The sequence below is a fragment of the Danio aesculapii genome, chromosome 6 (assembly GCF_903798145.1).
Source record: "Danio aesculapii chromosome 6, fDanAes4.1, whole genome shotgun sequence".
Classification (NCBI taxonomy): Eukaryota; Metazoa; Chordata; class Actinopteri; order Cypriniformes; family Danionidae; genus Danio; species Danio aesculapii.
The window spans coordinates 51,790,857-51,804,891 of record NC_079440.1 but is presented as its reverse complement, the minus strand read 5'-3'; the positions used below and the strand labels follow the sequence as shown (position 1 = coordinate 51,804,891).

At 36.4% G+C, this 14,035-nt stretch overlaps 1 long non-coding RNA gene across 2 annotated transcripts; it reads left to right on the top strand.

The window, feature by feature from the left end:
* The first annotated feature begins 11,502 nt into the window (after window positions 1-11,502).
* Window positions 11,503-13,508, top strand: LOC130230198 (uncharacterized). 2 transcript variants are annotated; one of them, XR_008837926.1, is made up of 7 exons: window positions 11,503-11,607; window positions 11,754-11,883; window positions 12,278-12,336; window positions 12,430-12,489; window positions 12,717-12,805; window positions 12,883-12,946; window positions 13,390-13,508. It is a non-coding gene; the product is annotated as an uncharacterized LOC130230198 (long non-coding RNA). The 2 variants fall into 2 exon arrangements; XR_008837927.1 differs by having other exon boundaries at window positions 12,695-12,805.
* Window positions 13,509-14,035: the final 527 nt, after the last annotated feature.

Sequence of the window (14,035 nt, the reverse complement as noted above, 5' to 3'; positions counted from 1 at the left end):
TACTGTATATACACGTCCTTTGTCTGGAATTATTTATTGATTTCAGGTGAAATCATCTTTGGATTTCAAGACCTAGTGAGCTAGTTTGGTGTTTTCATTTATACTGTATGCGTTTTAAAAGTGCTCCTGTTGTGATTTTGTTGAATATTGCCTTATGTGCAATGTAGGTCAGTGTCATTCATTCATTAATTTTCCTTCAGCTTAGTCCCTTATTTATCAGGGGTCACCACAGCGAAATGAACCTTCAACTATTCCAGGATATTTTTTACGCAGCAGATGCCCTTCCAGGCACAAACCAGTACTGGAAAACACCCATACACTCTCACATTCATACACACTCATACACTACAGGTCAATTTAGTTTACTCAATTCACCTATTGCCAACCCAGACTTATTCTGAAAACGTACCCTTAAATACATTTCTAGAGAGCGCCAAATACATCCCAGGAGATACGTTTTTTTGCAGTTTTTGTTTTCGCGAACTGTGCATGCATTTTCAGATCTCAAATTTCTCTCGCAAGCAATATTATCCAGCTGCAGGTCTGCAGAACCACACATGTTTCAGGCACACACAATCAAGCATACACGATCTAGGCAAACCATATATGGTTACGACGGATGATAAGGTGATTAACATATTCTCAGACATCGTCATCAATATATTTTTATATATATTGTCAATAAATAGCGTAATAAACAATAGTCTATACTATTTCACAAATATGGCGATTAGACGGGCGAATGGGGAACATTGTTTTCGATCGCCATTCAATATAATAGACTGAACCGTTTTCTATCAGTCATCATAGATGATCAGTCTTTATTATCGGACAGAGATAATAGCAGACACTCGTTTGCTGGCATTGCTGAAACATTTTTCAGAGATACAGTATATAAACAATCTAAATTTGACAGAATTATTTTAAAAATTAATGGATTCATTATAATCAAGGAAATAATGGCAAGTTATATATATATATATATAGACCATTTTGAGGGATGTAAACAAAAACAATGGTTCCAATTTCCTGTTTTACACTTTTAATTTCTATAGCTTCCTATAATCCAAAAAGAGCCACATATTGAAAAATAACGTCACGATAACTGTTTTAACATTAAGTTATGATTGAATTACCTTTTGTTACAGTTATGAAATAGTTTGATAACAAGCAGGAAATGTTCATGCACCAATGACATGACTACACTGAAATGGTACATTTAATAAATGTATAACACTAAATTAACATTTTACTCCAGCAATTTAATAGTATTTATTTGCTTAATTTTTTTAACAACTTTTTATTTATGATTTCCCACATTAAATAATATAGTAATTTATAGTAAGTAATATATTGTTTTATATTGTTATAAAGTGTTTTTAAACCATAAAGTACTGGTAATTTGTGGTAATTATAGTTGCAACAAATATAGTAATACAAACAAATTAACTGTTAATAAAAAATTATATATATAATAATAATATATATAATAATAATAATAATATATAATAATAATTACTTATATATATTCATATCCTATATGTAGTTATCAGTTTATAACTATATTAATTTTAAATTATTAACTATAGCAATTAATTTTAATGTGACACAATATTGTTTGTTTTTTATATTTTACTACAAAATGATTTTAACTAAGTATGACAACATTAATATCCTCATTCATTCATTCATTCATTTTCTTTTCGGCTTAGTCCCTTTATTAATCAGGGGTCGCCACAGCAGAATGAACCGCCAACTTATCCAACATATGTTTTATGCAGCGGATGCCCTTCCAGCTGCAACCCATCACTGGGAAACACCCACACATTCTCATTCACACACGTACACTACGGACAATTTAGTTTACCCAATTCACCTGTACCGCATGTCTTTGGAACATCCAAACTCCACACAGAAATGCCAACTGACCCAACTGAGGCTCGAACCAGCGAACTTCTTGCTGTAAGGCGAGAGCACTACCCACTGCCCACTTCCCACCAACATTAAGATGCTGAAGTAGTTTATTAAACTTAATCCTACATTTAGACGGTCTATAATGTTTTCTTTGTATGTGGATATGTGAATAAAGTCATAAGTGTTTAACAATTTTTATTTATATAATTTGAGTTCCAAAACTGCAGATATTAAAATGATTGTTACAATATAATAATGAAATAATGACTGAATTGGGAAACCCTAAACTGTTCACTGTCGACTAACTGACTGACTGACTGACCGATTTCCACATTCTCACCCTGTTACTTACTAATTTATTTAATTTTTTGAATTCTGTTTTTGTCTTACCTGCTTTATGGAACCGTTCTTTAGCAGATTCGAACCCTGTCATCGTGGTCAACTCCTCTCAGCGTCTCAAGTCCACTGATGTACATGGAGAGCCACTGGACGAACTGGTAACAGCGGGAATGCTATCCATACAGAGGTAAGCGGTCAGCTGGTAAGCGTGAAAAGGAATGGCTTCATTTGTTGTAAAGACGAAATGCAGCCATATGTACTTTTGGCTACATAATTTGCAGAAATGTATATAGGGCTACATTTTCAGAATGAGCCCATATTGCCCATAGCCCATGTCTTTGGACTGTGTAGGAAACCAACACCAACACTGGGAGAACATGCAAAACTCCACACAGAAATGCCAACTGGCTCAGCTGGGACTCGAACCAGCGACCTTCTTGCTGTGAGGTCAACCACTGAGCCACCATGCCACCCGTAGGTCAGTGTTTGTGAATGTAAAAGATTTGCAAAGTTGTAAAGCTGAAAGTGCAAACCAAATAAGGTTGTCTACTTAGAGAACAAATATGGGTCCTACTTTATATTAGGTGGCCTTAACTAATATGTACTTACACCAAAATTAAAAAGTTAAAAAGTTCATGCAAATCCGTCGATACGCTTTCACGCGGGCTGTGGTCACGTGGAGACGAGTGACAGCGGTAAAAACAAATGCTGTATCAAAACTTTTTTAAAATTCTGAATCAATATTGGAGTTACTTTTGCACACTGGAGGAAGGATAACACCATGGCTGAAGTATTTATTTTAGACAGGTAATGTTATATTTTTAAAATATTATAGTCACGCAAAGCTTTTGTAGATTATTATGAAGAAATGTTGTTCAGCCACGGAAATCTTCAGCCGAAAGCTTGATGTGACTATTTTCAGTTTCATAAGGGACCTTTTACAGCATCGATAATGTAGATTTTTATTTAGTTTAACAACAAAACATCAGTAAATAGCGCTATTCCGCCTAGCCTGCTTTACTGAGGTGAAGTTGGTTTTATATTCAAATTAGTTCATTTTTGAACAATGACAACCTGTGACACATCCCTGTATTGTTTACCATGCTACTTTGAAATAGCATGTAAGTATGGCTTAGTAATAAGTGTAATTCCTGCAGCTGCCTGGCCAATCACTAAGCATACAGTAGTCCCTTCAGGACAAAGTGTGTGAGAGAGGGAGACTGATGAGAGAGTGATGACAAGTTTGCTTGCTAACTACATAAAAGAAAACGTGCTAGATACACTGTAAAAAATGCAGGGTTCCACACAATTCATTCATGTTGTCCCAACACAAATAGATTAAGTTAACTTAACACATTTAACAAATTCATGTGGATTGAACATAAAAAAATAAGTTGTCCCAATGAAATCTCAAGAATTGTGTTGTTTCAGCTTATTTTAAATAAGTAGTTTGAACGAGCATTCATTAATTCATTTTCTTTTCGGCTTAGTCCCTTAGTATTAATCCAGGGTCGCCACAGCAGAATGAACCGCCAACTTATCCAGCAGATTTTTATGCAGCAGATGCCCTTCCAGCCGCAACCCATCTCTGGGAAACACCCATATTCACTCATTCACACATACACTACAGACAATTTAGCCTACCCAATTCACCTGTACTGCATGTCTTTGGACTGTGGGGGAAACCGGAGCACCCGGAGGAAACCCACGCAAACGCAGGGAGAACATGCAAACTCCACACAGACTCCACACAGCAAACTCCAACAGCCGAGGCTCGAACCAGCGACCCAGCGACCTTCTTGCTGTGAGGCGACAGCACTTCCTACTGCGTCGCCCAGTTTGAACGAGCAAAAAATAGATATTTTTTTGAGCGTATAATACAGTTTTTCATTCAGAATTGTAGTACTATAAGATACTATAAAGTTTTCAAACGGGCAAATGACATAACCTAGTGGGTCTCTGTCATTTTTAATGTTTGATTGTATTTGAAAGATATTATGCTAACTGGTTAGCATTTAGATAGATCACCTACTGCACATTTAAGGCTTCGATATAAAGTGGAACCCAAATCTGAATTGCCTGAATTGTCATGAACAATTTCTGATTTACCGGAGCACCCGGAGGAAACCCTTGCGAACACGGAGAGAAGATGCAAACTCCACACAGAAATGCCAACTGACCCAGCCGAGGCTCGAACCAGCGACCTTCTTGCTGTGAAGCGACAGCACTACCTACTGCGCCACCACGTCTCCTAACTGAATTTTTTTTTTTTAATTAATTTTAGATTACAAAGGCTAACATTTTTTGTCTTAAAGACATGCACAGATGAATTGTTCACCACAAAACCTATGGTTGGTTTCATTTCATTTGTACGTTTAAAGTAAAACAGATGATGAAAATATCTGAAACATTGTACATCAATGATAAACTCTTTTCATTACTCAAACAACCAAGTTATTACTTTAGTTTTTCAGTACAAAATCCATGAAGACTTTAATTTAAAAGTCCCTATGGGCATCGGATGCACTTAAAAAGCGTCCGGACACTAATGTGTTCTAGTGTGTCTTTAACCGACCACTCTGTTGCTTAGTTACACGCTTCCCATCACTGTTCAAATTGCCATCAATAATTTGGTCTCAGTTTACATCCTCAACATTTCATTACGCTTAATTTCCTCCTGTGTTGGAGAGAAATGAAGTCACATATTGATCTGCCAGTCAAGAGTCTCTGATGCGGAGAGCTCTCCTCGTGTGTTTGCATAATGATCTGTGACCAAATATACACAAAAATTAATAATGTTGCTGCAAATTAAATATTACATGCATAACATCGGATGAATATGTCCAGTGGGTGAGATATTGATTATAAATGTCCTGAAAGCTCTTTATCTAAACGTCTCTTCTTAAAGGGGTGGTCCACTACGATATCAAATTTTAAACTTTAGTTGATGTGTAATGTAGCTGTGTGAACAACATCTCTGAATGCAAGACGTTTAAAGTGCAATGCAAAGGGAGACATTTGCTTTCGCAGAGTTTGCTTAGCAAAGCCTACAGTGAACGAAGTTTGGAGTCTACAAAAAAATACATCTAGGTTAATGAAGTCATAAACCCTTTAGGATAGGCACATTCACCAGGCGCATACACCCCACGCAGTGAATATTTCTGTACATGTGATTTTTCAGCTTTTTTATTTTTAATAAATTTGCAACAATTTCAAAAAACCTTTTTTCACATTATGGGGTATTGTGTGTAGAATTTTGAGCAAATAAATGAATTTAATCCATTTAGGAATAATGCTGTAACATAAGAAATGTGGAAAAAGTGAAGCGCTATGAATACTTTCTGGACGCACAGCATATTTATCCGTCAAACTGCTGTAAACACCCACAATCTTCACCAACGCATGTGTTGTCTCTTTATGTGGCCGCTTTCCGTGCATTTTACATCTTAAATAACAAACAAAAGATATGCAAACATTTCATATTACTTACACATGCTTATTCCGAATATATGTGAAAGACACTTGTCAGATTTTATTTTAGAGAGAAGGCATAAGTTTCAGCTGTGTCCTCTTCATTTTCTGATTCAGGCTAACTGATAAGGCTAACAGCTACACTGACTGACAATGTATTTACACAATGGCAAAGCGCGTGCCAGTAGAGACGTGGCACTTCCTGGTGACGTGTAGCCGATCTGTGAATCACAGCACATTATTTTAGCTGAACAATCAGAGCCTCTTGGGGGTGGCCTTTAGGAGGAGCTAGGAAATATGATAGTCCTTTTCATGTTAGCCGAGTAGCAGTAATTAATGTAAGATACATGAAAAATTTTTGATTTTTTATATATATATATTTTTTACAAATAAAGCATGAGCACGCATTGCTTTGTACCCTATAAACACAACCAAGCCTTAAAACTACACTGGACCACCCCTTTAACTGACGGCTATCAGCTTCGGCCATGTTTGTAGTTTTTAACACTTCATTCATTTATTTATGTTTGTACATCTAATCACATCCTCGTCAGCTGTGTTGTGGTCAGTATTAGCTTTTCATCCAACACTGTATGATAATTTCCTTATGATATGGCACTATGTTATTCCTTTTTTGGAAAATTATTTAGGACAGAGATTGCAGTGTGTGATTTTGGTTGCAGCGATTAACCCTGAGGACAGAATCTGGTCCCAGCCCATCTTTTTTTCATTTCAGGAGCCATTTCACTCAGTTATAAGTCCCAACAGGGAAGAAAAGGCAATTGCAATTTCTGTTAACCCTTGTGCGTCCTTATGGACGTTTTCCGTTTTTTTTTCTCTCTCATCATTTTAGCTGTGCTAATGGAGAAAGCATAACTGTTCTCAAAAAGGGTTAATTGCATTGACATTTTCGTATTTCACATATGCAAATTTTTCTTATTTCACATTTCCTTAGATTTTAGATCTATATAACTGCAAAATGTATATATGGGAGTGGGTTTTTTATTTGTTTTATATATAATTTAGTATATAATTTAGAAAATAATAGATGTTATTGTTTTTTTAAGGAACTATTTGTTCATATTAACCACAAAAACCATTTGATCATGACACATTCTTCTATTTAACAATCAGTGCAAACATATTGGTAACACTTTATAATAACTACACACTATAAATCATTTATTAAGCCTTAGCAAATAGTTAATTCATTATCTGTCTAATAAGCATTAACTCTACATTAATAAGCGTTAGCAAGCGGTTTATAACTGCAGCTACAAATGCTGTATTCTTGACTTACAAACATATTTATAATGTGCTTAATACTTGTACTTTCATACTTTGTTAATGCTTTATTTTTCATTACTAAATTAAGTATTGCATTGTTTACAAACCATTTGTATTTAAAAGTAGTTGAGGGTTTTTAGGATCATTCAGAATGAGTTAGTAAATGATTAATAAACTATTTAAATCAACGTTTATATGTCTTATTATTCAGGCATATATTAAGGGTTACTATGTATGTTAATAAATGCTTTATTAACTCAACTTCATCCAGTTTTGTGACCTAATCTAAAGTGAGGACTATTTATGCTTTATAAATCCCTTATAAATGACAAATAAAGGCTCAGTTAAATTCTAAACAGGAAAAATGACATTATTCATTCCTTTTCATTCAAAGATACACAAATAAAATTGTACTTCAAATGAAAAATAAATCTTTGCAACCTTATATAATAAAATTACTGTAGAGTTTAACCATTGCATCCTATTATATTGATAAATTATTATATTGTTGTTGTTTTATCCAGTTTTATGTCGTATTTTGACACTCCGATTATTTGGCAATGTTTAAACTTTACTGTAATTTCATTTTTTAGAAAAGATTGCAAAGATTATTGTTCATTTGATTCTGAGCCTTTAATTGTCATTAATAAGGGATTTATAAAGCATGAATAGTCCTCACTTTAGATTAGGTCACAAAATTGCATGAAGTTGAGTCAATAAAGCATTTATTAACATATTAGTTAACTATGAGTATATGCCTGAATAATAAGATATGTAAATGTTGATTTCAATAGTTTATTAATAATTTACTAACTCATTCTGAATCATCCTAAAAACCCTCAACTACTTTAAATACAACTGGTTTGTAAATAATGCAATACTTAATTTAGTAATGAAAAATAAATCATTAACTAAGTATGAAAATACAGTTATTAAGCACATTATATAGGTGCTTATAAGTCAAGAACACAGCATTTGTAGCTGCAGTTATAAACTGCTTACTAACGTTTATTAATGTAGAGTTAATGTTTAACAAATAATGAATTCACTACATGCTAATGCTTAGTAAATGCTTCATAGTGTGTAGTTATTATAAAGTGTTACCAAAATATTAATTAATTGTCACTGTACAAGAGCGACACGGTGGCTCAGTGGTTAGCACTGTCGCCTCACAGCAAGAAGGTTGCTGGTTCGAGTCCTGGATGGGTCAGTTGGCGTTTCTGTGTGGAGTTTGCATGTTCTCTCCGTGTTGGTGTGGGTTTACTCCAGGTGCTCCGGTTTCCCCCACAGTCCAAAGACATGCGGTAAAGGTGAATTGAATAAACTACATTGTCCATTGCGAATAAGTGTGTATGGATGTTTCCCAGTACTGGATTGCAGCTGGAAGGGTATGTGTTGTGTAAAACATATACTGGATAAATTGGCGGTTCCGCTGTGGCGACCCCTGATGAATTAAAGCAGTGTTTCCCAACCCTGATCCTGGAGGCACACCAACAGTACATAATTTGGATGTCTCCCTTTTCTGACCCATTAACTTCAGGTGTTGGAGTCTCTTCTGATGTTCTGATGAGTTGATTCAGGTGTGTTTGATTAGGGAGAGGTTGAAAATGTGTACTGTTGGTGTGCCTTCAGGAACAGGGTTGGGAAACACTGAATTAAAGGACTAAACTGAAGGGAAAATGAATGAATGAATGTCACTGTATATTTCAACAGATTTCAGCAAAATGTTGTTAGTTATTTTCATTACTAAGAGCATTGTTTTATACTGTACAAACTGTCCTTTTGAATGATCTTCCCCAATCCTAATGCTACCTTTTTCATCTTACAGGCAACTCTTTCAAAAAACATGTATCCACTTTTGTTGATTTAAAATGATAGCATTACGAATAGCATTTTGCTTATTTCCGTCCCCCTTATTTGCCATTCTCCCTATTGTAAAACACTTTAACTATATAAATATACACTTACTGGCCACTTTATTAGGTACATTTGTCCAACTGCTCATTAAAGCAAATTTCTAATCAGCCAATCACATGGCAACTCAATGCATTTTGGCATGTAGACATTGTCAAGATGATCTGCTGCATCAGAATGGGGAAGAATGGGGAAGGCATGGTTGTTAGACGGGGTGATCTGAGTATTTCAGAAACTGCTGATCTACTGGTATTTTCACCCACCACCATCTCTAGGGTTTTACAGAGAATGGTCTGAAAAAGAGGAAATATCCAGTGAGCGGCAGTTCTGTGGGCACAAATGCCTTGTTGATGCCAGAGGTCAGAGGAGAATGGCCAGACTGGTTTGAGCTGATAGAAAGGCAACAGTAACTCAAATAACCACTCGTTACAACCAAGGTATGCAGAAGAGCATCTCTGCACGCACAACAAGTGCAACCTAGAGGCGGATGGGCTACAGCAGCAGAAGACCACACCGGGTATCACTCCTGTCAGCTTAAAACAGGAAACTGAGGCTACAATTCGCACAGGCTCACCAAAATTGGACAATAGAAGATTGGAAAAACGTTGCCTGGTCTGAGTCTCAATTTCTGCTGTGACATTCGGATGGTAGGGTCAGAATTTGGCATCAACAACATGAAAACATGAATCCATCCTGCCTTGTAATAACGGTTCAGGCTGCTGCTGGTGGTGTAATGGTGTAGGGGATATTTTTTTGGCACACTTAGGGCCCATTAGTACCAGTTGAGCATCGTGTCAAAGCCACAGCCTACCTGAGTATTGTTGCTGACTATGTCCATCCCTTTATGACCACAGTGTACCCATCTCCTGATGGCTACTTCCAGTAGGATAACACACCATGTCATAAAGTGTGAATCATCTCAGACTGGTTTCTTGAATATGACAATGAGTTCATTGTATTTAAATGGCCTCCACAGTCACCAGGTCACAATCCAATAGAGCACCTTTAGGATGTGGTGGAATGAGAGTTTCGCATCACGGATGTGCAGCCGACAAATCTTCAGCAACTGCATGATGCTAGTATGTCGATATGGACCAAAATCCCTGGGAAGTATTTCCAGTGCCTTGTTGAATCGATGTCACGAAAGATTAAGACAGTTCTGAAGCCAAAAGAGTGTCCAACCTAGTACTAGTAAGCAGGGCTTAATTTGTGCCAGAACATGCCGGATCCGGAACCTCTGAAGTCTGATCCGGCACCTCATTTTACTGATCCCCCTCCTCAACCGCCCTCCGCCCTGTCCGCTGTTCACTGTCACTTTATTCCGCGACTCCCCAACCCTCTTCACTTTCGTCCAGGACAATTCCCCGCTCTTCACTTTCGTCCTTCGTCTGCGACAGCCCTCCGCCATCCAACACCACACCGTCTATCCCCCGTATAAGTATCCGATCTAGCAACGTAACATGCCGGATCCGTTACCCTGATCTGTTCCAGGACCTCGCAATTCACAAATTAAGCACTGCTAGTAAGGTACCTAATAAAGTGGCCGGTGAGTGTACTTTGACTTGTTTTCTAACTAGGCTGCTTGATAAGTTTTTGGGATAAAATTGATTCATTTCAACATATAATTGACAATGTTTCTGGATTAACTTCACTGGTTATTTCAATTAACGTATACGTCGTATTTGCATCATTTTGTTTGCCTCGTTTTTAAGGTCCCATAAAATTAAAACAAACTTTTTTTTAGATTTTAGTATCAGTATTGTTCGTCTTTAGGATATCTATAAGCTAGTGTGCTCCAAAACAGTGACAAAATTTGCATTTAGAAGATATAAAACTGATGTAAACATGTAAAGCGATATAAATATGTTTACGTCACCTTACAGTTTATCATGAACTCATATCCAATTAAATGCTCGCTAGTATCTGACATGCCCCGCCCCCTTCAAGACTACCCAGCAAACATAGGTCGGACGACGACGTGCTTTCCCCGGCCAAAAGATGTCGCTCCGCGACGGCATCAATTGTGTACTGATGGTCTGAAAGCGACGTGCTTTCCACAGCCAAAATTCGTCGCGACCGCACGGCACCAATGCACAACATGTCCTAAAATGCATTAATATATGCTTGTATACATTTAAACATGTCTATTTATATTGGGGTTGCGTGTATTTACGATTTTATCTACATGTAGTTTAATATATACCATGTCCTGATTAAGTCCACAAATTACGTCCTTTACACGTGCATTTATAGTCCATCATATACCCTTGCTGAAATTATGAAATATAAAAAGTATTGCACTTACATCTGGGTATACACTTAATATATGTGTGTCCCAAGTGGGTACGTGGACAGATTTCAGGCATCTAAACTCATTAAAAACAGATTTATCTTTATGAAATACAGAAATCACTTTTATTTACATCTTGTCAACTGACCAATTACATTCATAAAGTGTCCTGTGCGGTGAAAGGATAGTAAAGTCACTGTTTCTAAAACCATAATGCAATTTTATTTATTTTTTTGCACCTAATGCTAACAAATCTCGCGATATGACTAACATAATCCCGCGGGATTCTAGGGCGCTGTTTTCAAATTTCATTTTCTTCCGGTTTTGTCCAGCACCACGAGAACATGAGGACGCGGCAAAAAGTTGGACAATGATCACAATACTCCTACCGTGTAAGTACAGTTTGTATTCGTTTAATAACATTGAGTTTTACACGAAGGAACTGAAATAAATGATGCACATTGCCAGTAGCGATGTGGAGTTGCTTTGATTAGGCTAAAAGTAAGTCGCGTTTGAGCAATATGTCATGTTATTACAGGAATCTGGCGCAGTTTATCAGGGGTTCCCTACACTGGTCCTCGAAGACAGCTGGTCAACATGTTTTCCAGCATCTCTGCCCATCATCCACCTGCTGTGTGTTCAGTCAGAGCTGAAAATGACCATTTCAGGTGAGTTTGGAGTGGAATGGTGTATAAATAAAACAATTTAATAATGATAATAATGCACGAATTTGTTAGAAAAGCTAACAAAAAGCTATATAGTATCATTCTATTGTAGATATGTCTCCAGCATTTATTACCATACCAGTATTAATGATTTAGTTTAGCCTACATTAAAAGGCTGTCATTAACAAAAAGAGCAAAACTTATGAGCATGTATATAAAAAAGTTATTTACTTAATATTTTATACTAACATAAAATGGCAAATATATGCATGTAGGTGTTATTAGCTCATGTGGAGATTTAACAGGTAAAGTCTAACCACTTTTCTTTTAACTGCTCCTGTAAAATAGTTTTTGTACTGTAATTAAAACTGCATTAAGGTTCAAATTTGTCTTGCAGGGTGAATAACAGTCAGTCATCTGTCAGACAGAATTCAATACTCTTTCTCCAGGCCAACTGTAAGAATCATATAAGGCTTTGCATTTATTTATTTGCTGTTCATTAAATAATTTCATTATTACCTTTCTCACTGTTGTTTTGTTTGTCTGTAGAATTGTCTCCAGTGCAAATGATCCTTTGTCATCCCACTCCCTGAGGACACTCCAGAGTAGGTGAGAAACTTGTTGAATGCTTAAAAGTGTATTTAGGTGTATAATGTGTATGAGTTCACATTTGCAAACCTAGAGCTAGTTTTTATACCTGTGGTGAGTATTGTGATCTTATTACTGCGTATCCTGATAAACGCTTTAGTAAATAATTTCAACTAGAAACGTTAACGTCATCATAAGCCTGATGTTAGCTATTGCTCTGTTACAGTAATTGTCATTGTGGACTCCAGCAGGTCTACATGTTCTGTTAAGAGACTGGATTCTGAGAGCGAGATCCTGTGAAGTGTTCATCAAAGCTGAAGAGAAGAACTGCATCTGTGTAAGTTTAAAATGTGAAAGAATGTGTGTCTCTGTCTGTCTGGATCGCTCTGACTGTGATTTTGGTGTCACATTTAGGTTCAGCAACTGTCCGGAGTTGGTGGATGTTATGTCCGAGCCTGATTAAAAGATTGATAAACAGGTACATATTTATCTTGCATTGTTTGTGTTTATTTCTGCACAATATTTCAGGAAAATATGTTTTACTACCCCAACAATTAACCCCGTATGTTATATTATTTAAACTATAGATTTCATCTGTTATTCATCATTGTACGTCTCCTTATAGACATGCCTAATGTTCAGATGTTTTAAAATGTTTGTACAGACTCAGGCTGTCAAGCAGACTAAAAATATTAAATTATAATTTTAGTGTAAGCCATGAATGACAGTCTTTGTTGTCACAAAACTGTGGATGTGTGGATATGGGCAGTTGTAAAATGATGAGTAGTAGGGAATGTGTATGTATTGACATTAGATACTGCTCGGCGCATTGCTGTTCATTCACAAAACATGACAGTAATTCTTGATATATTGTACGTTTTTAGTTGTAGGATAATACAAAATCATATTCTCCTCCCTCAGATGCTGTGAAGTGAGTCCAGATGCTACAGACACAGAAAAAGATGCCGCAATGGAGGAACACAGCAAGCACCTTCCAGGAAGAGCTGAAGAATATTAGAAATAAAGACTCTAAAATAACATTTCACTTGTGTTGTCCATATTTCTGTGTTGTTGCTTTATTTTTATTAGATGTGTCTGTTTAACAGTGATGTACATCTGTTACTGTGTTACTATATGCACAATAAATAATTTGCTTTAATCGTAACACTATTGCATCCTTACATAATGTATTAATTATGATTTACACGTGATTACAATGCTATAAAGACGTTCAGGTATAACTGGTCTGAAATTAGACCTGATTGCATTTCACAGCTTTAAATAATAAGTTAGATTGTTTTATATTTATAATTAGGCTATTAAAACACTTATTATAAAGAAATAACACGTTTTAAAAACAACCAGATAACGTCCAGAACATGACATATTTCGACGTGCAGGGACCGTGTAGAAAAGACGTGCGATTCACGGCCAGAAGACGTAAAAGACGTCGGTTGGATTTTCATTTTGGCACTATTTTTCAACCAGGACGCAACGTGGCGGAGCGACGTCTTTTCAACGGTAATCGGACGTCCAAATGTTTGCTGGGTAGTGTTGCCAACTTAGC